At 41.2% G+C, this 19790-nt stretch overlaps 1 pseudogene; it reads left to right on the forward strand.

Annotated features, from left to right (window-relative positions):
- Positions 1-3365: 3365 nt before the first annotated feature.
- LOC113915952 lies at positions 3366-8424 on the forward strand (annotated as a pseudogene).
- The last annotated feature ends 11366 nt before the right edge of the window (positions 8425-19790 follow it).

Raw genomic sequence — 19790 nt, forward strand, 5'->3', positions numbered from 1 at the left:
GTGGTGATGGGTTTTAATGTTCCCCCCGCTTTGGTTTTGCATTATAAGTACCAATTAGTTGCCGACATAGAAAAATCATGTCTTTTGTAAATTGACTTTTCTTTTTCGAATCGTTATTAGGAACTGGAAAATAACAAGTACAGTTGATTGTTGTTCTTCGTGGCAGTTAGATTCTATAGTCACCACTAACAATTAATGCTGAACCATTGCTCCTAGGGGAAATACAGGGCTATTGTTCTGCAAGCCTCTGGTCACATTTTTATCAACTAATCAATACGTAAGCTTGTTTCAGGTGTCTGTGTTTTGTTGATTTACTAACATTGAACTTATGGTCAATAGCCCTGTAACTTCACGCTTGACTAAAGCTCATCTTACGCATGTTATTTTCTCCATGAGGGATGTCACAGCCGCCTTGTACCTGTTAGGAACATTAGACACCCTTCGGCACTACATCTGAGGGCCATTTTGAATAGGGAAATCACCACCAAAGAAAGGACAAAAATGCAAAAAACGTGGCACTAACTAGAGCAAAGGATACTCATTTATGAGAGCTGAAGTACTTTGTTCAACCTCAAGTGGGAACATACGCATTGAGCAAGTCAAAATTTTCACTCCACAGGTGACCATGAAAACACCGGGAAAGTTTTAAAGAGTAGGCAAACATCCAAACACAGAATCCATGAATAATGAGGCTCAATTGTACTTAATTATATTACAAAGCTATGATACCTATCTGCCTGATCTACAGAATATATTGCTGAATCCTGTATTTCCATAACATTTCTTTAAATTTTTTTAAAAGATTTTATTTTTAAGCAATCTCTCCACCCAACATGGGGTTCAAACCCACAACCCAAGATCAGGAGTCACACACTCCCCTGACTGAGCCAGCCAGGTGCCCCTCCATGACTTTTTTTTTTTAAGATTTATTTATTTTAGAGCATGCAAAGGGGATGGGCGGGGCAGAGACAGAAGGAGAGAATCTCAAGCAGACTCCCCCTGAGCCTGGAGCCCAACATGAGGCTTGATCTCATGACCCTGACATCATGACCTGAACCGAAATCAAGAGTTGGAAGCCTAACAAGTGAGCCACCCAGATGATCTCCTCTCCATAATATTTTAAATGTCCACTGTCTAAAAGTGAATACTTAGTTCCCAACTGTTTGCTTTTACTCTTAGTTTCAGCAGCATTTCAGCTCTCAATTTAATCATTCAGTAATACTGAGCACTTACTGTGTGCCAGAATTTTATTAGGCACAGCCACGAATTTGAAAATTACAGTTCTGCCCTCTTGGCCCATCAAATAGTGTGTTACGTGTTCTGGTAGGGACTCGTCAAATGTGCTGGGTATCTCTCCCCCTCCATCTTTTCTCCACCCTCTTTCCCATGAAGCCGATGAATGGACCACAGCAGTGAGCTCCTTTGCCTCCTGGCTTCTAAGTGGGTTTTGTCAAGGAGTGTCCTGGTCAGAGAGAGACAGATGGTCAGGGTATCGATTCTTTTGGCTCTGTCATCACTTCTTCCAAACTTCCCTTCACTAATTTCCTTTGATTTGCCATTCCCTGTGTTCTTCACTTCTGGCCAAGGGGTAATGTCAGTTCTGCCACTAACCTGGGGTTGCTAAAGCTAGTGTGCTTCCTGTTACGGCTCCCTGCACCAACGATTTTGTACAGTGTCTCCTCAGAGTATCTTAATTTAAGGACCGTCTGCTTCCTGTTGGAACCAAGACCAAGAAACCAAAGAGGAATTCCTAGAGAACAAATACTCCAATGAGTTTATCTCTGACAGATCCTTGTCACCAATTATCAGAAAGGATCTCATAACTTTACAGAGTATGTCCTAACAGTTTTGATAACCCAAATCTTATTCTAGTAGATATCTATGCAGATACTACACAAAGAAATGAATTTTTCTTGGACAAACTCTTAAGCCAATGTCTGCAGCATTTAGTTGTGAGTTTATGAGTAGATCTAAATGAATTTACTCCACTCTTCCAGCCTACCCCGGGGACCCTTTGAAACAAAGTCACACGGCTTTTCCATCCAAACAGATTTTCAGTGTGAGAAAGGACATCTTTTCTTAGATCTATAGTTTTAGGATTGTCCAAAAGGCCTGTAATCTATTCTTAGCCTGTCAGTAAGAGGGCAAGAGGGCAAAGTTTCTCTGGAGTCAGATCACCACACGTTGGTCTCATTTCATGTTAAGTGAATGCCAAGATCCGTTCAACTTTCTTGTACCATGGACCCTTTTTCAGAATAATGTTTTTAAGTGCAGAAAATGCAATGCATGGGATTACAAAGAAAACCAATTATATTGAAGTGTAAGTTATCAAAATTACATAAATGTGTGATACAGTAATAAATGTGTTCATTTAATAACGACATTTAGCAAGAGGTTTAATAACCACTCTGACATCGAAGTAGCATAAACACTATATTGAGATCTCTGCAACAACTGAGATTTGAAAATACTTGCTTTCTGTTATTGACAGAGTCACAGTCACTGCCTGAAACAGCTCTGCATTGTTGCATTTATGTGCAAAAGAAATACTAAATTCCACTTACAGTTTAGAAAAACTAATTTTTGTTCCCATGCAAGTGCACATATCCTCTGAATTCTACCCTTAAATCTCTTGGAGGTCTGTGGACTCCGGGTTAAATTCCCTGACCTAGCTAACCAGATATTGGTGGCAATATTTCAAATAGGACAATAACATATTCAATGGCCAGTGATACTTAATTCAGCATAATTTGGTATTTAATATTCACACCTCATGTCTACTTCATTAACACATATGTAGCAAATTACATGTGTGAGGTTTTATTTAAAATAGATTATACCTTGGGGTGCCTGTCTGGCTCAGTCGGTATAGTGTACGACCTCTTGATCTTGGACTTGTGGGTTTGGCCCCCACACTGGGTATAGAGATTACTTTAAAAAAAGTAAAATATTCAAAATTCAAGATTTTTTTAGGAACTTTATAAACGAGGGAAGCAGGGCATGATCTTATTCATACTGAGGTTATCTTCCAATCATGCAATAAACATTCGTGGGCCATTCATTGTACAATCACTGAACTCAAGGAGCTAGTTCAGTGAGGGACAAGTGCTTATGGAAACAAGTACTTGCCACAGAGTGTAGTGTGATGTCCAGAGTATCAAGGACATGCTTGTGGGATCACATAAATGTATACCCAGCCCAGACAGGGAGGATTAGGAAGAGCTTGAAGGATGAGTTGGCAGTAGGTAAAGAATAGAGGAAGGCTATTTGCAGCCAATGCAATGAGATGCACAAAATAAAAGACAACGAAGTGAGTCTGCCATGTTCCTGGAACTGAAAACAGTTCAGATGCAGCTGGGAAAGAGATGAGTCTGGAGAATCATGGAGTGTGGCTGATGGTCGGACAGCCCAGGGAAACTGCCTGCTGCCTTGCTGCCACCAGGACCATCCCTACATGCTGCCGCCATGATCATCCCTACGTGCTGCTTCACCATAGCAAGATTGCCAAGTGGGAGGCCTACGTGGGGTTGCTGCAGGCCCGTACACCAAAGGGGCTGGCCCACACTGACCTGATGGAGAAGCTGCTCGAGTCTGCACGCCTGGAGAAGTAACCGTGCCGGAACCTCCCACTGCCCTGCTGACCACAGCCACGTGGGCACGTGTTCTTCCACTCTGGAAGGAGCCACCAAGTAAAGGTCCCGGCAGGACCAAAAGAGAGAGAGAGAGATGATTCTGGAGAGGGAAGAGGTCATGGTTTGCCTAGAATCCTTTCCTTTCGGAAATACCCATTCTCCTCTGTTGTACGCCTCATTCCATTCTAGAGTGACTGGCCAAGGAGGAGCACATGACCCAACCCAGGCCTCTCCCTTCCTCAGGATCTGAATTTGAAGGACCTTGGGTTGCCAATGGCTATGTTGCTTCCACATGGACAGAGCATGTTTAGAAATAAAACTCACATGAGAAAAAGCAGGACTAGGAAAGATAGGTATTAATGCCATCTTTGAACTCCTAAATCTAGCCCTGCCTAAAGCCAACCTTGGACTCTTCAGTTACATGAATAAACAAATTCCTCATTTTTGCTTAAGCTACTTTGAGGTTTCTGTCACTTGGAACTGAAAGGTGACCGACTTACATAGGACAGTAAGTATGAACAGTGACACTGATATCCCTTAGGAGGGGAGTGACTCAAAGCAGGGAAGCAACACCATCAAATTTGCATCATGGACAACACTGACCACTAGAAATGGGCACGTCCAAAGGGAAGGAGAATGATGTGGCTATTGGAGTGACCATCACCTTCTCTGAATATTTCTAAGAATCCTCAGATTTGAATGTACTAACCACAACCCCCTCTTGTTTCAAAATAACTTGAGGTTTTTTCTTATTATAGAAAACTCAGAAAATACTCAAGAAGAAAAATAAGGAAACAGAAAACTCCCAAACCTACCCTCCAGGGACAATCACTGTTAAAACTCATATGCATCGTTTAAGCCCTTATGTGTGTGACATGTGTCTGCATGTTCACAGAAGTTCATAGACCAGTTTCTACATACACACTGCTTTCCCTCAGTTTTAGACGAATTTGCTTGATAGTGATTTTACTTCTTATTTCCAGTGCAAAGTCTCATAATTGTAAGAGGTGAGGGCATATATTTGAAGATATGGGAAAGTTAATGATGAAATCTTCTGATCCCCTCTTACGTTGATCATCAAACACACTGCAATGTGGAAATCCTTGTCTGTGGCATGCATTTGGCATACACCTAGTCTAAGGTTAACATAAGTTTGCATTTCGAAGTTTGAAGTTGATGAACTGGAATATGATTCAAAATCATAAGCTGATCAGTGAGTTGCTCTTCTGGAAAAATATTAAGCGTTTGGTTTCGCACATGTTCTTTTTCCAGATTATTGATTTTTGCATATTTGAAGTGCAAGGTACATATGGTATGATCTCATTTGCTTAATACCTTTTCCTACTTCAGTGAATTTGCAGACACATGTCACACACATAAGAGTTTAGAAAGATGCATATGAGTTTTAACAGTGACCTGATCCACCATCCCCCCCCCTTTTTTTAAAGATTTTATTTATTTATTTGACAGAGAGACAGTGAGAGAGGGAACACAAGCAGGGGGAGTGGGAGAGGGAGAAGCAGGCTTCCGGCCTAGCAGGGAGCCCGATGCGGGGCTTGATCCCAGGATCCTGAGATCATGACCTGAGCTGAAGGCAGATGCTTAACGGCTGAGCCACCCAGGCCCCCCTGCTTCTTTTTTGCCATCAACAGATGCTTTCCAAAACTGAGAATATTGCCCTCTAGGAGTTTACAAATCCAAGTGAAAAATAACCACTCACTGTTGGAGTAGAAAGGAAAGGGACAAAAAGACAGCTCCTTGGGCCTCTGTGGTAGAGGCTTCCAGCACCGAGCCCTGACATCTAGGACAATGTCAACTAAGCATTCATTTCTCTCTGAAGTTTCTTGCACTTATCACAGCTCAAGTTAAACCTACCTAAAATAAAATCCACCAGGATGCTCATTTTGTCTACCCCCCCCACCCACCATGTTACAAAGAGGAAGCAACCCAAGACATTTCTCTAGGCTGCTGAGAACAATTCCATTTCCTTCCTGTTGGGTGTTTTTTTTTTTTTTTTTCTTCATAGGATATGCAATTATGGGAATTTTTTTCCAAATACATTTGTGCTCTAAAACTCAATCACTCCTGCAGCAACATAAGATCCCCCTGCAGATGAAGGCAGCCAAGAACTGTGCATTTAGAGAAGGTGGTTTGCCTTAATGTGTGTGACAGAGGTGCCTGGGTGGCTCAGTTGGTTAAGTGTCTGCCTCCGGCTCAGGTCATGATCCCAGGGTCCAGGGATTGAGCCCCGCATCGGGCTCCCTGCTCAGTGGGGAGTCTGTATCTCCCTTTCCCCCTCTACCTGCTTGTTCTCTCTCTCTCTCAAATAAATAAATAAAATCTTAAAAAAATGTGTGGGACCAATTTCCTGTTGCTTTTCAGTGTTCTGCTGCTAGAACAGTTCAATTGGATAATTAATTTAGAAGTGTATACATGCACAACAAATATTTTAAAACAAACTTTTATCATACCTAGAGAAAAATGTTCATATCATAAGTGCATGGCTCCGTGAATCATCACAAAGGGAACCTACCCTTGTGACATCAGTCAGACCAAGAAGTAGAACACCAGCATCTAGAAGCTCCCGATGCATCTCCCAAGCACCTGAGTCCTCCTCTCCCCACTGTGCTCACTTTTGACACCATGGATTAATTTTGCCTCTTTTTAACTTCGTGTAAATAGAATCATCATATGTAGTCTTCTGTGTTGGACTTTTCAACATCATGAGATCTATATTGTGTGTAGCAGCACACATTTTCTCCACCCTGACAAATAATCACATCCTAGAGGGGAGAGAGAATGACACAGATGAGTGTGAGGTTTTCCTCAGACTGGGACTCCAAGTGCAACTTCATTTCCTCATCTCCCAGTGTAACCTTGGATAAGCATAGCTGCCATTATCCACTGACAGTGGATTCCTGGCTAGAATAATAATTTCCTGAGAACTTGCTAACCATTGTACCTCAATCCCTATTAAGAATTGTTCTGGAGGCGCCTGGGTGGCTCAGTCGGTTAAGCATCCCACTCTTGTTTTCGGCTTGGGTCATGATCTCAGGGTCGTGAGATGGAGCCTGCTCAGGGCTTCCATGCTCAGTGGGGAATCTGTCTCTTGCCCTCTCCCTCTGCCCCTCCCCCTGCTCTCACAAGAGCACTCTCTCTCTCTCTCTCAAAATAAATAAATAAATCTAAAAAAAAAAGCAATCCTAAATATGTATGCATCTAAGAACAAAACCTCAAAATACATGAAGCGAAAACTGTTAGACTTAATAGGAGAAATACTGTCCTACAGATATAAAGACTTCAGCACTACTGTCTCAGGATAAGTAGAAAAATCAGAAAAGATGTAGAAGAGAATTATACTATTAGCCATGTGATCTAATTTCCATCTATAGAACACTCCGTCCAGTCAGCAGAATACTATTCAAGTGCACGTAGAACATTCACCAGGATAAATCATATTCTAGCTTTAAACATTTTTAAATGAATTGAAATCATACTAAATTTTCTGTCTACAACAGAATTAAAATAGAAATCTAAAATGGAAGGTAGCTGGTAAATCCCCAAATGTTTGGAAATTAAACAACATGCTTCTAAATAACCCATGGGTCTAAAGGAGGTCAAATGAATGATTAGAAAATATTTTGGGGGTGCCTGGGTGGCTCAGTTGGTTAAGCATCCAACTCTTGATCTTGACTTGGGTGTTGATCTCAAGGTCATGGGTTCGAGCCCTGCTTTAGGCTCCATGCAGGGCATGGAGCCTATTTGAATATATATATATATATATCAATCGAACTAAATGAAAATAAAGATAAAACATATCAGAATTTGGGGCATATAGCTAAAACAGTGCTTAGAGAGAAATTTATAGCACTAAATGTTTATACTAGAAAAAGAGAAAGTTTTGCTCTTTCCCATTTTGCAAGACGGTGGGTGAAAAAGCTGAGAAGCCAGATACTAAGGAGAAGAAATCTGAAGCCAAGACTGCTGATACTAGTGGCAAGGTTAAGAAGTATAACCTCAAAGATAAAACATCAAGGAAGGGGAAGCCCCATTGCAGCTGAAACCCTGTCCTAGTCAGAGGGAATTGACAGCTATTCCCAATTGGCTGTGTATTCCAGAAAGGCCATGTACATATGACAGGAAGTATTAAGCAGCTAAATTCAGGGTTGAAAAGAAAAAGAAGGAGAAGGTTCTTGCTACTGTTACAAAACCAGTTGGTGGTAATGAGAATGGTGGTACCCAAGTGGTTAAACTTTGCAAAATGCCTAGGTATTATCTTACTGAAGATGTGCCTCAAATGCTGTTGAGCCATGGCAAAAAACCCTTCAGTCAGCATGTGAGAAAACTGTGAGCTAGAATCACTCCTGGGACCATTTTGATCATCTTCACTGGGCACCACAGAGGAAAGAGGGTGGTTTTCCTAAAGCAACTGAGCAGTGGCTTGCTCCCTGTGACCGGACCTCTGGCCTTCAATCGAGTTCCTCTGCATAGAACACACCAGAAATTTATCATTGCCACCTCCACCAATATTGATATCAGCAGTGTGAAAATCCCAAAACATCTCACTGATGCTTACTTCAAGAAGAACCCACATAACCCCAGACACCAGGAGGGTGAAATCTTCCACACGAAGAAAGAGAAATATGAGATTACAGAGCAGTGCAAGGTTGATCAGCAAGCTGTGGACTTGCAAATTCTGCCAAAAATCAAAGCCATTCCTCAGCTTCAGGGCTACCTCCACTCTGTGTTTTCTCTCACAAATGGAGTTTATTCTCACAAATTGATGTTCTAAATTTCTTACAAAGAACCTAATTAAATAACTGATCCATTAAAAAAAGAAAGAAAAAGAAAGGTTTCAAATCAATGATCTAAGCTTCTACCTTAAAAAACTAGAAAAAAAAAAAATTAAGCCCAAAGCAAGTAGAAGGAAACCATAGAGAAAAAAGGGATATCAACGGAAACAGTATAGTAAAATCAATGAAACCAAACAAGTTATTTAAAAGTATTTAAAATTGATACACTTCTAGTGAAACACAAGGAAAAAAATCAAGAAACAAATGACAAATACCAGACGCCTATGGACATTAAAGAGATAGTAAGAGAATATTGTGAACCATTTTATGACAACAAATTTGATAAATTGGGTGAAATAAAATTCCCTGAAAAATACAAACAATCAAAGCCCATTCAAAAGGAAATAAATAGGGGCGCCTGGGTGGCTCAGTCATTAGGCGTCTGCCTTCGGCTCAAGTCATGATCCCAGGGTCCTGGGATCGAGCCCCCCATCAGGCTCCCTGCTCTGCAGAGAGGCCTGCTTCTCCCTCTCCTACTCCCCCTGCTTGTGTTCCCTCTCTTGCTGTGTCTCTCTCTGTTAAATGAGTAAATAAAATCTTTAAAAAAAAAAAAGGAAATAACCTGAATATTCTTATATCCCTTTTTAAAAACTAAATTTGTATTTAAGAACTTTCCCATAAAGAAAATTTCAGGTTCAGATAGTTTTACTCATAAATTTAAAAATGTTACATACTTTATGATTCCCTTTATATAATATTCTCATAATGCAAAACTACAGAAATGGAGAATGAACTAATGTTTACCAGGAGACAGGGATACTGGTTGCATATAGAAGGGTAGCACAGGGGAGTTCTTTTGTGGTGATAAAACGGTCTTATATCTTGATTGTGGTGGTAGTTACATGAATCTATGTGTAAGATAGAATTGCATAGAACTATACACACAGGGGCACCTAGGTGCTCAGTGGTTAGGCGTCTGCCTTCCGCTCAGGTCTGATCCCAGGGTCCTGGGATAGATCCCCGCATCAGGCTCCCTGCTCGGCAGGGGGCCTGCTTCTCCCTCTCCCTCTGCCTGCTGCTCTGTCTGCTTGTGCGCTCACTCTCTCTCTCTCTCCTTCTGTCAAATAAATAAATAAAACCTTTAAAAAAAAAGAACTATACACACAAACACAAATGTATGTTAAAAATGATGAAAACCAAATAAGATCTGTAGCCTAGTTAACAGACTTATACCAATGCTATTTTCCTTGCTTTGATATTGCACTACAGTTATACCTTTGGGAGAAACTGGGGGAAGAGTACAAGGGACTCTATGTATGCTTTTGCAACTTCCTGTAAGACTATAATTATTTTAAAATAAGTTATAAAAAATGAACTGCGCATTAGTGAGCTGTGGAACAACTTTAAGTAGTCAAATATGTGTATAATTGGAATCTCTGAAATATGAGAGAGGGCAACTGAAAGAACATAGGAAGAATTAATGACCAAAGTTTTCCAAGTTTGATGAAAACTTTCAACCTACAGATCAAAAAGTCCCAACAAACCCCAAGCACAAGAAACGTGAGAAGAAGTAGAAAACAAAAAATAAAAAACAAAACCTACACCAAGGTATAGCAGAATCAAAGTGCTCAAAACCAGGGATAAGGAGAAAATCTTAAACAAAGAAGTAGAAAAAACACATTGCATACAGAGAAACAAAAATAAAGATGACAGTAGATTTCTTATCAGAAGCAACGCATGTGAAGGCAACAAAAGCGGAAACAACTAAGTGGGACTTCGGCAAACGAAAAGCTTCTGCACAGCAAGGGAAGTCATCGATGAGATGAAAAGGCAACTTCCTGGATGGGAGAAAATATTGGCAAATTATATATCTGATAAAAGGTTAATATCTAAAATACGTAAAAAAACTCATACAATTCAATAACAAAAAAATCAGTCTGATTAAAAGAATGGGCAGAGGATCTGAATAGGCATTTTTCCAAAGGAGACAAATGGATGGCTAAAAGTTATATGAAGCACTGTATGTTAACGAACTAGAATTTAAATAAAAATCTGAAAAAACAAAACAAAACAAGAGGTAGATGAAAAGGTGCTCCACATCGCCTATCATCAGGTAAATGCAAATCAAAACTGCAATATCACTTCACACCTGTCAGAAAGTCAAAAAGATAAGAAATAACAACTGTTGGCAAGGATGTGGAGAAAAGTGAACCCTTGTGTGCTGTTGGGAATATAAATTGGTACTACTACTATGGAAAACAGTATGAAGGTTCCTCAAAAATTAAAAATACAACTACCATATGATCCAACAATTCCACTTCTGAGTATTTATCTGAAGGAAGTGAACATACTCACCTGAAAAAGACATCTGCACCCCCACTTCCCTTGCAGCATTATTTACAATAGCCAAGACATGGAAGCAATCTAAGTGCCCATCAATGGATGAATGGATAAAGAAGACATGGTATATATAAATACAATGGAATATTATTCAGCCATAAAAAAGAAAACCTGCCATTTGCAACAACATGGACGAACTTTGAGGGCATTATGCTAAATAAAATAAGACAGAGAAAGACAAATACTGTATGAGCTCACATGTGGGATCTAAAAAAAATAAAATAAGAACCTGAACTCAGACACAGAGAATAGATTTGATCATTGCCAGAGGCAGACAGTGGAGTATGGTAGAAATGGATGAAGGTGGTCAAAAGGTACAAACTTCCAGCTATCAAACATAGTCGTAGAGATGTAATGTACAGTATGATGACTATACTTAGTAATATTATATTGTATATTTGAAAGTTGCTAAGCAGGTAGATCACAAGGAAAAAAATGTTACTATGTGTGGTGATGGATGTTAACGAGATTTATTGTGGTGATGGTGATTCTTTTGCAATTCCATACAAATATTGAATCATTATGCTATCCACCCCAAACTGTTTCAATGTTATATGTTAATTGTAATTATATCCCAATAAAAAAAGGGAAGAGTTTAAGTGAAAAGATAGTGGAGCAACACCATTAAAATACTGAAATGAAACATTGTCAACAGAGAAATCTATCACCCCAGTAAAAATATCTTTCAAGAGCCAAAACAAAATACTTTTTTTTAAACGTACACAAGCTGAAAGAATTCATTACCAACAGACCCACGTTGCAAGAAATGTCAAAGGAAAATGGTGCCAGATGGAAGCATAGATCCACACAAAGAATGGAGAACACCAAAAATGGCAGCAGTTCTCAACATCTGGTCTGGGGACTGCTGGTTGTCCCCCTCCAAGAGGTCTGCAGGTTCTAATTATTTTCCTAATAATGCTAATATGTTCCTGCCCTTCCATGCCCATTTTCTCAAAGTGCACAGTGGAGTTTTCCAGTGTGATATGGCAGAGCATAAATACACAGGCAGAAAAGAGATTCTAATTTTCTTCTACGAAGCTAGACATTGAAGAGATTTGTTAAAAATAGTATGGATTTATTTTGGAAAACATTTATGTGACTCAGGTTAACCTGTAATCTTTTTCATTGTTGTTTTAAAATTAATTTTTTTTAAATTTCTGCTTTTCAAATGTTCAATGCAGTGAATGATCCACAGAAGCAGAAGCTTTTCTAGCATCCTCAATCATTTTTAAGATTAGTTAAGGAATCCTGAGACCAAAAAAAATGTGAGGGTGGCTGTCCAGAGCAGTTTAACATGTAAAGGCCCTTGATGAAGATGATGAAAATGAGGGTTTGGTGACACAAGGAGCCATGTGGTGAGAAAAGGGATGAAGGAAAGGCTTTAGAAACAAGGCAGCCAGCATAAGATCCAGAAAACCCAAACTGGAGGTTTGCACAAAATAAAGGAAGGGCAAAAGCTTTGAGGTTGTCTCCAGGGTGTAAATCATTTACCCGCTCACCGTGGACCCGTTGTGCCTGGCAAATATAATTGCCCAGCAACTTCAGCAACGAGTTGTTTGAGACACAGATATGATTGCCCATTGCGGCTGCATTTAATAATACTATTATTTAAATTGCATCCCAGGGCACCTGGCTGGCTCAGGCGGTAGAGCATGCGACTCTTGATCTCAGGGTTCTGAGTTCAAGCCCCCTGTTGGGCAAAAGCCTGCTTAAAAAACAAAAACAAAACAAAACAAAAACATAAAAAAAAGTAAGTAAATAAATTGCATCGGCACATAGGGACACTGTCCTAGTCCCTGGCGGAATCGGCATTCACAGTTACCTTTCCACCATCCCGCATCCATTTTACTTTAAAGAAACTGCACGCTTGCAGAAGACGAGTGTGGGACTTTGGATTCAGGTAGCCCCGGACTCAAAATCCCCCCTAGTCTGGCCTCCCCCTAGGCATCACAATGTGAGATATTATGCATTTCAAGCTCGCACCGCTGAAGATGTTGGCCTGGAAAACAGGAGAGCGCGGGCTCCGCCCCAGGGTGCCTTCTCCTGCTACAGTCCGCTGTTTGAGCTCCAGCTTTTCCCATGAGTCTCAGAGCCACACGGACTCTGCCTCTCAGTTCATTTTCCCTTAGCCCCCTCCTCCCTCGCACTTGTCACGGTCCATCGGTTTTATTACAGGGTTGATTTCCATTGTTTGCGGCTAAAGTGACTGTGGGTGATCTCAAAACAAATCAAGTCCCAAGCACTTCATGGAAAACCCTCCCTATGTGATGCTTCATCTTCCCAGTTGAGGGACTACTCTGACTTGTAAGAGCCCAGAGCAGTAAGAAGTCAATACCACATAACCCCAGAAGGCAAGTAGCATTTGCCCCTGAGTCGGTGGGGAGTTTTCCACCCTTCTGAAATGGAGAGTTCCTGAAAATATCTATCCCTAACTTCCAAGTCCCAACATTTGCAAAGGCTCTCTCTGAGTCCTGGACTCCACATATAAATCTGGTCACAAGTTCCAGAGAATTAATACTTCTCAGGAGCAGCTTTCAACCAACTGTTGGGGCCTGGTAGATAAGTATTCCTGTTGCCTCATCCTGCCGGATAGTTTTGTTAAAGATCCTCTCTCTCTCTCTTTTAATTGAGAAAAAATTCACATGCCGTAAAACTCACACTTTATAAAGATTATTTATTTGAGAGAGAAAGAGGGCAGGAGCATGGGAGGGAGAGGGAGAAGCAGACTCCCGGCTGAGCAGGGAGCCCGATGTGGGGCTCGATCCCAGGAACCTGGGATCATGACCTGAGCCGAAGGCAGACGCTTAATGACTGAGCCACCCAGGCACCGCTAAAACTCACACTTTAGAGTGTGCAATTTAGTGGTGTTTATATATTCACACAGCTGTGCAACCATCACTACCATCTAATTCCAGAACATTTTCATCACACTGAAAAGAAACCCTATACCCATTAGTAGCCACTCCCCATTCCACCCTCCCTCTAGCCCCTAACAATCACTAATGGACCTTCTGTCTCTATGGATTTGTCTTTCTAGAAATTTCAAATAAATGGAATCATGTAATATGTGGCCTTTCATGATTGGCTTCTTTCACTTAACATGTGTTCAAGATCCATTCATGTTGTAGCATGTATCAGTACTCCATTCTTTTCTTTACTGAATAATATTCCATTTTATGGATAGACCACATTTTGTATATGCGTTCATCAACTGATGGGCATTTGCATTGTTTCTGTTTCATTTGGCTGCTATGAACATTCATGTACAAGTTGCTGGGTTATATGATAACTCTATGTTTAAGTGTTTGAGGAACTGGAAAACTGTTTTCCAAAGTGGCTCTACCACAATCTCACCAGCAAGGAATGAGGCTTCCTACTTCTCTATATCCTCATCTACCCCTGTTATTGTCCATTTTTTTGATTATTAGCCATTATGCCCTAATTATTTATGATCTTGCTATAGACTGAATGTTTATGTTCCCCAAAATTCATATGTCAAAGCCCTAATGGGATGGTGTTTGAAGGTCAGGATGTTGGGAGGTAATTAGGCCATGAGGGTGGAGCCTCATAATAGGATTAGTTTCATGGTTAGAAGAGGAAGAAAGCTAGTCCTCTCTCTCTCCTCTGTATGAGGATACAATGAGAAGACAGACATCTGCAAGCCAGGAAGAGGGCCTTCTCCAAGAACCTGGCCATGCTGACACCCTGATCTTGGACTTCCAGTCTCTAGAACTGTGAGAAATAAATGTTTGTTGCTTAAGCTGCCCAGTCTATGGTATTCTGTTTTAGCAGCTCAAACAGACTAAGATGGATGTTAAACATCTTTTCTTGTAGTTTTTGGCCATTTATATATATTCTTTGGATAAATATCTATTCTTGCCCATTTTTAAATTGAGTTGCCTTTTTATTGCTGAGTCTGGCAGGACAATTTTGAGATGCACATTCCCCATTGTCTGCAGAGTTGTGCATTTGAGGCACGTTGGTAACTTGCTTGATAGTAATCTTTTATCGGCACCTTCTTTTCTGTATTAGTTTGCTGGGACTGCCAGAACAAAGTTGTAGAGACTCAGGGGGCTTTGACAACAGAAATGTATTGTCTCACAGTTCTGGAGGCTGGAAGTCCAGATCGAGGTGCTGTCCATCTTGGTTTCATCCAAACAGAGAAAAAAATCTGTTCCATTCTTTTTAGCTAGCTTCTGATGGTTTGCTTGCAATCTTTGATGTTCCTTGGCTTACAGAAGTGTCACTCTGATCTGCCTCGATGTTCGTGTGGTTTTCTACCTCTGTATGTGTTTGTGTTCAAATTTTCCCTTTTATTTTTTTTTTAAGATTTTATTTATTTATTTGACAGAGAGACAGCGAGAGAGGGAACACAAGCGGGGGAGTGGGAGAGGGAGAAGCAGGCTTCCCACTGAGCAGGGAGCCCGATGTGGGGCTTGATCCCAGAACCCTGGGATCATGACCTGAGCTGAAGGCAGACACGACTGAGTCACCCAGGCACCCCTCAAATTTCCCCTTTTAAAAAAACATCAATCATGTTGGATTAAGGCCCATCCCACTTCAGATGACCTCATCCTAACTTAACTAATCATATGTGTAATATCCTATTCCCAAATAAGGTCACATTTTGAGGTACTGGGGGTTAGGAATTCAAAATAAGTTTTTGGGGAAAACAATTCAACCCCTAACACCTTCTTTGTTTTACTTTCCTACTCCCCAGTTGATGTTTGCTCTCACTGCCCAATAAACTGGGTGCACTCAAAATCTTCTCTCAGGGCCTGCTTCCAGGAGAGCCAAAGTCAAGACAAACAATCAGGCCTTTGCCAGGTTTAAAGGCAAACATCACTCCAAGGGCCTATGATCACCTTCTTCCAACAGGGTCAAAACTTCCAGTGACACTTGTCCTTTCTGAAAGAACCAAGGGTTTGGTCTGGAAATACGAACTCATTGGCTACTTTTCTTCAGAACTTAATATAACTTGGTAACTCTGGGGGTAGGAGTCTTTGTCAATCAAGCTTTTGTAGTTTATTTGGTGACATTTTCAACTTACAAAAAGAATTTAAATGAGGTAGGTAGATTAGAAGGAAAGGTTTTTACCAGAACTATGAAGATCAAGTAAAGAGGCTGTCTAAAACTCAGATAAAAAATTGGGCACACCACTATTCACTTCCCCCAGTGACCACCACACATGCTTCTGATGAACTGGAGTTTCAGATTTCCCTAAACACTCCAAGCTCTCATAGATCTTTTTGCCTTTGCCTAGGCTATTTTCTCCATCCCACCAACAATTCACAAGTTCTGACACTTTAAGTTCCAGCTCAAATGTCACTCCTTATTTTAAGTCATTCCCAACTTAGTCTAATCAGAGTGAATTCCAGGACCTGTGTGGCAGCTATCAGTCCAGATAGGCAGGTGGCCTGGAGCTCCTGGCATTCATCTTGCCACCATATGGAGCCTGAGAATGAAGCCAACACGGAGACAAGCAGACAAGAGAAATGGAGAGAAGCCAAGAACCAGGACATCATTGAATTCCTGGATCAAACTATGCCAAACCCTGCCAATCCCTTGACATTTCCATGTCATGTGCCAAAGTATTTCACCTTCTTGCTTAACTCAATTTGAGTTGGTTGTTGCCTTTTAAAAATGAATCAGAGATCTAAGACAGAATCATCCATGAGATACAACTTCCAAGACATGGGCAGGATGGCTATGGAGACCTGCAGGCCTAACCTTCACCATAGCAGGGGTCCTAGAATGAAACAGCACCTAACTCCTATGTCAAGTCTCTTCTGGGTAGAACATTTTGTTAATCAAGTCACATAATCTGGAAGTTCCTTCTATGTCATAACCTCAAAAACAATATTCCCTAATGTTTTAACAGAAGAATTGAGGAAATCTTAATATTTTCACTGTATCTTGCATTTAGTAGATACCCAATTAAAATATCTAGTTATGATTTTTCTATTCCTTAGAATCTAGATTTTAGACGAGAGGAGATTTTAAAGGTACAGAGTTTGCCCCCTCTCATTTTACAGATGAGGAAACAATTGCACAGGCATTTAACATTTGGTTAAATGGCTTTGCAAAGGCCCTGCGGCTCACTAATGGGGGTTGAGGGGGAGCCAGAGGGAAAGAACCCAGTCTCCCAACTCCTATGCCAATACTTTTGCATTATTCATCTACTCCAAAGCATCTAGCACAGTACCGAGCACATAGCAAGTGCCTGATTAATGAAGAAATGACTGATGAACCACAGGGCTTGCTGCTCATCTCAGGTGGAGGCCTGGAGCATCAGCTCTGAGACCTCCAAAAGAACAGGATGAATGCTCGAAGAGCCTCCTAGCTGCAGGGTTCCTAACTTAGTTGGCCTGCATTAGCCCCTTCGTACTGTTTTGGAGAGCAGCTCAGATCTCAAGTAAACCGGTTTCTTGCAAGTCAGAGATGATTGCTCCAGGGCTGCTGCCAGCAAATGCAAACATCCAAGAGGTGGCTGGGACTGAAATCGTGCTGCCGAAAGCCACACCTTTTTATTGCTGCTTTGCAAAGCCAGGTGATTCAAAGAGCCGGTCTCTTGCTCTGAAATAGTAACTTTCCCATCTTTCAGGGAAAAAACACACCATCACCTTTAAGGTGATTTTCAGGTGGAAAACAATCCCCATGTTGAAGGATTTGGTGTTTTGAAGTCACCTTCTCCCCCCAAGGGATGGGAGATCACAGACAGGCCTCTGATAAAAAAAAAAAAAAAAAAAAAAAAAAAAAAACATAGCTCTCAAAACTACACCAGCCAGCTCAGTAACCAAAAGCTTAGAGCCACACTAGACTTCTGACATGACAATTTAGCCCTACTACAAAAGGCTTCATGTTTGGCTTTTGAAGCCCCCTTACCCTCTTCCTCATTCTAGGGTTAAAACCTTAACAGTGCAGAATAGGAAGGAACAAAATAGTCTGCTGTAGACCCAACCACCAAAATTACCTGGAGCCCAACCCCCAAATCCCTCCTTCTCATTCAAGGAGTCCTGAGGTAGCTCGCAAATGCTCCCCAGTGGCCACAATGGTCCTTTTGTGACCTTAGCACGCTACCTGCCCCCCTCACCCATGCTCAGGGACCACCTGTACTCTGTACCCATCCCTTCCTTGCTATTCTGTCAAAACCCTTCTGCCATAGAGGCTGCCCGTCATCACTCTCCTGACATGCTATTGTCTCGTCCTCGCCACCCTTCCGCCGGGCTCTGGCAGGCACGGCTCTGCCCGGGGAACCTTCCACTCTCTGGTTCTATCAGCTGTCACTGACAGACTCTGTTTCATGAGGCATTTCCCTCTCTTTACAGGAATGTGATGCCAGGCACCTGGTCGTTGGACCGGAAGGTAAGATGGGGACACTGCCAGGGCCCATTTCCTGGGAAGCGTGCGAGCCCTTGGCAAATGTCCCCACAAACCAGTCTCAGGAAATGCTTAACAAAATATTCAGCTCCGAAAGAGTCCTTATCTTTCAGAAATACATACTGAAATATTTACGGATGAAATGATACAAAGCCTGGGATTCGCTTCTGAACAAAACGTGGGCAGAAGTGGGTAGGTAGATCTGAAACAAGCCTGAGCTAAGAATTGCTGAAGTTGGGTTGTGGGAACATGGGGGGTTTGTTATACTATCCTATTTTTTGCATGTTTAAAATCGTCCATAATAAAAAAAGTTAAAGGGAAAAAAGGCCTCACATTTCACTTTATGTCCCTGAAAGGAACTTAACATTTGGATATATTTTACTCCCTAAATAATTGCCTTGGGGTGCCTGGGTGGCTCAGTCGGTTAAGCGTCTGCCTTCGGCTCAGGTCACGATTCCAGGATCCTGGGATCGAGTCCTGCATCGATCTCCCTCCTCAGCGAGGAGTCTACTTCTCCCTCTCCCGCTGCCCCTGCTTGTGCTCCCTCTCTCTCAAATAAATAAAATCTTTTAAAAAAACAAATAATTGCCTAGATTAAAAAAAATAAATGCAAGCATATAGATATTTGACAAAACAGTCATTTTCTATGGGTCACTGGAGTCACAGCGGAGAAGAGAAAGTGCTGGATATCTTGACTGATGCTCATCTTGAAACAATAATGGTCCTGTCCTCCAAAGAAGAAACCATAAAACTCTAGAACATCATTCCAATAATTTGATTCAAAAAGCTAAAGCTATCATTTGGGAAAAGACAGTTTAACTTGATTAAGGGATGATTGTGGCTCTTTATGATGAAAGTGATGAACTGGCTTGACCTGTCTTGGAATGTTTATGCATTAATTTCCAGGCAGCATATTAGCATTAGAAACCCTTTGGGTCATGAAACTGTGGTTTTTAGCGTCAGTACAAAGCTGAGAAAAACAACTTGAGAAATGGATAGAATTTTCTTTGGAACGTCTTCACCTGCCTTTTCAGCACTCCTGTGAGGCAATACTATGTAGTGAAAAGACCATAGACTTTAGAGCCAAAGAAGTTGACTTGACTTCCATTTCAGCACCTGCTGTGTGACTTTAGTCAAGTTGCATAACCTTTCTGAAACTTAATTTCCTCATCTATAAAATGGGCCTTCTAATATCCACTTACAGGGAAGCTGTGAGAATTTTGGGTAAATGTACATAAAATCCCTCTCCATCACAGTCAGTTAATGGTACCCTACTGCATTTATAACTGTATCTTTCTCTTTAGCCCACTCCATATCTCCCAATAGAGTACCTAGCACATGGTAAGAATGCAACAAATGTTTGCTGAATTACATTAAACCTGGAGGTGGTAGATAGAGTTAGTGGGAGGAAGTAGTTGGACTATCCCAGAATCCCCCCCTTTGCAGGTCACTCAACCTCATGAGAGTTTCTCCACCTGATTGTTCAAGCCAGACAACAAAGACCCACTGGTGATGTCTCCCTCTTCCTCTTCCTCAGATATAATCAATCACCAAATTCTATCTATGCAAGTTCCCAATTACCCCT

Source organism: Zalophus californianus, chromosome 1 (assembly GCF_009762305.2).
Source record: "Zalophus californianus isolate mZalCal1 chromosome 1, mZalCal1.pri.v2, whole genome shotgun sequence".
Lineage (NCBI taxonomy): Eukaryota > Metazoa > Chordata > Mammalia > Carnivora > Otariidae > Zalophus > Zalophus californianus.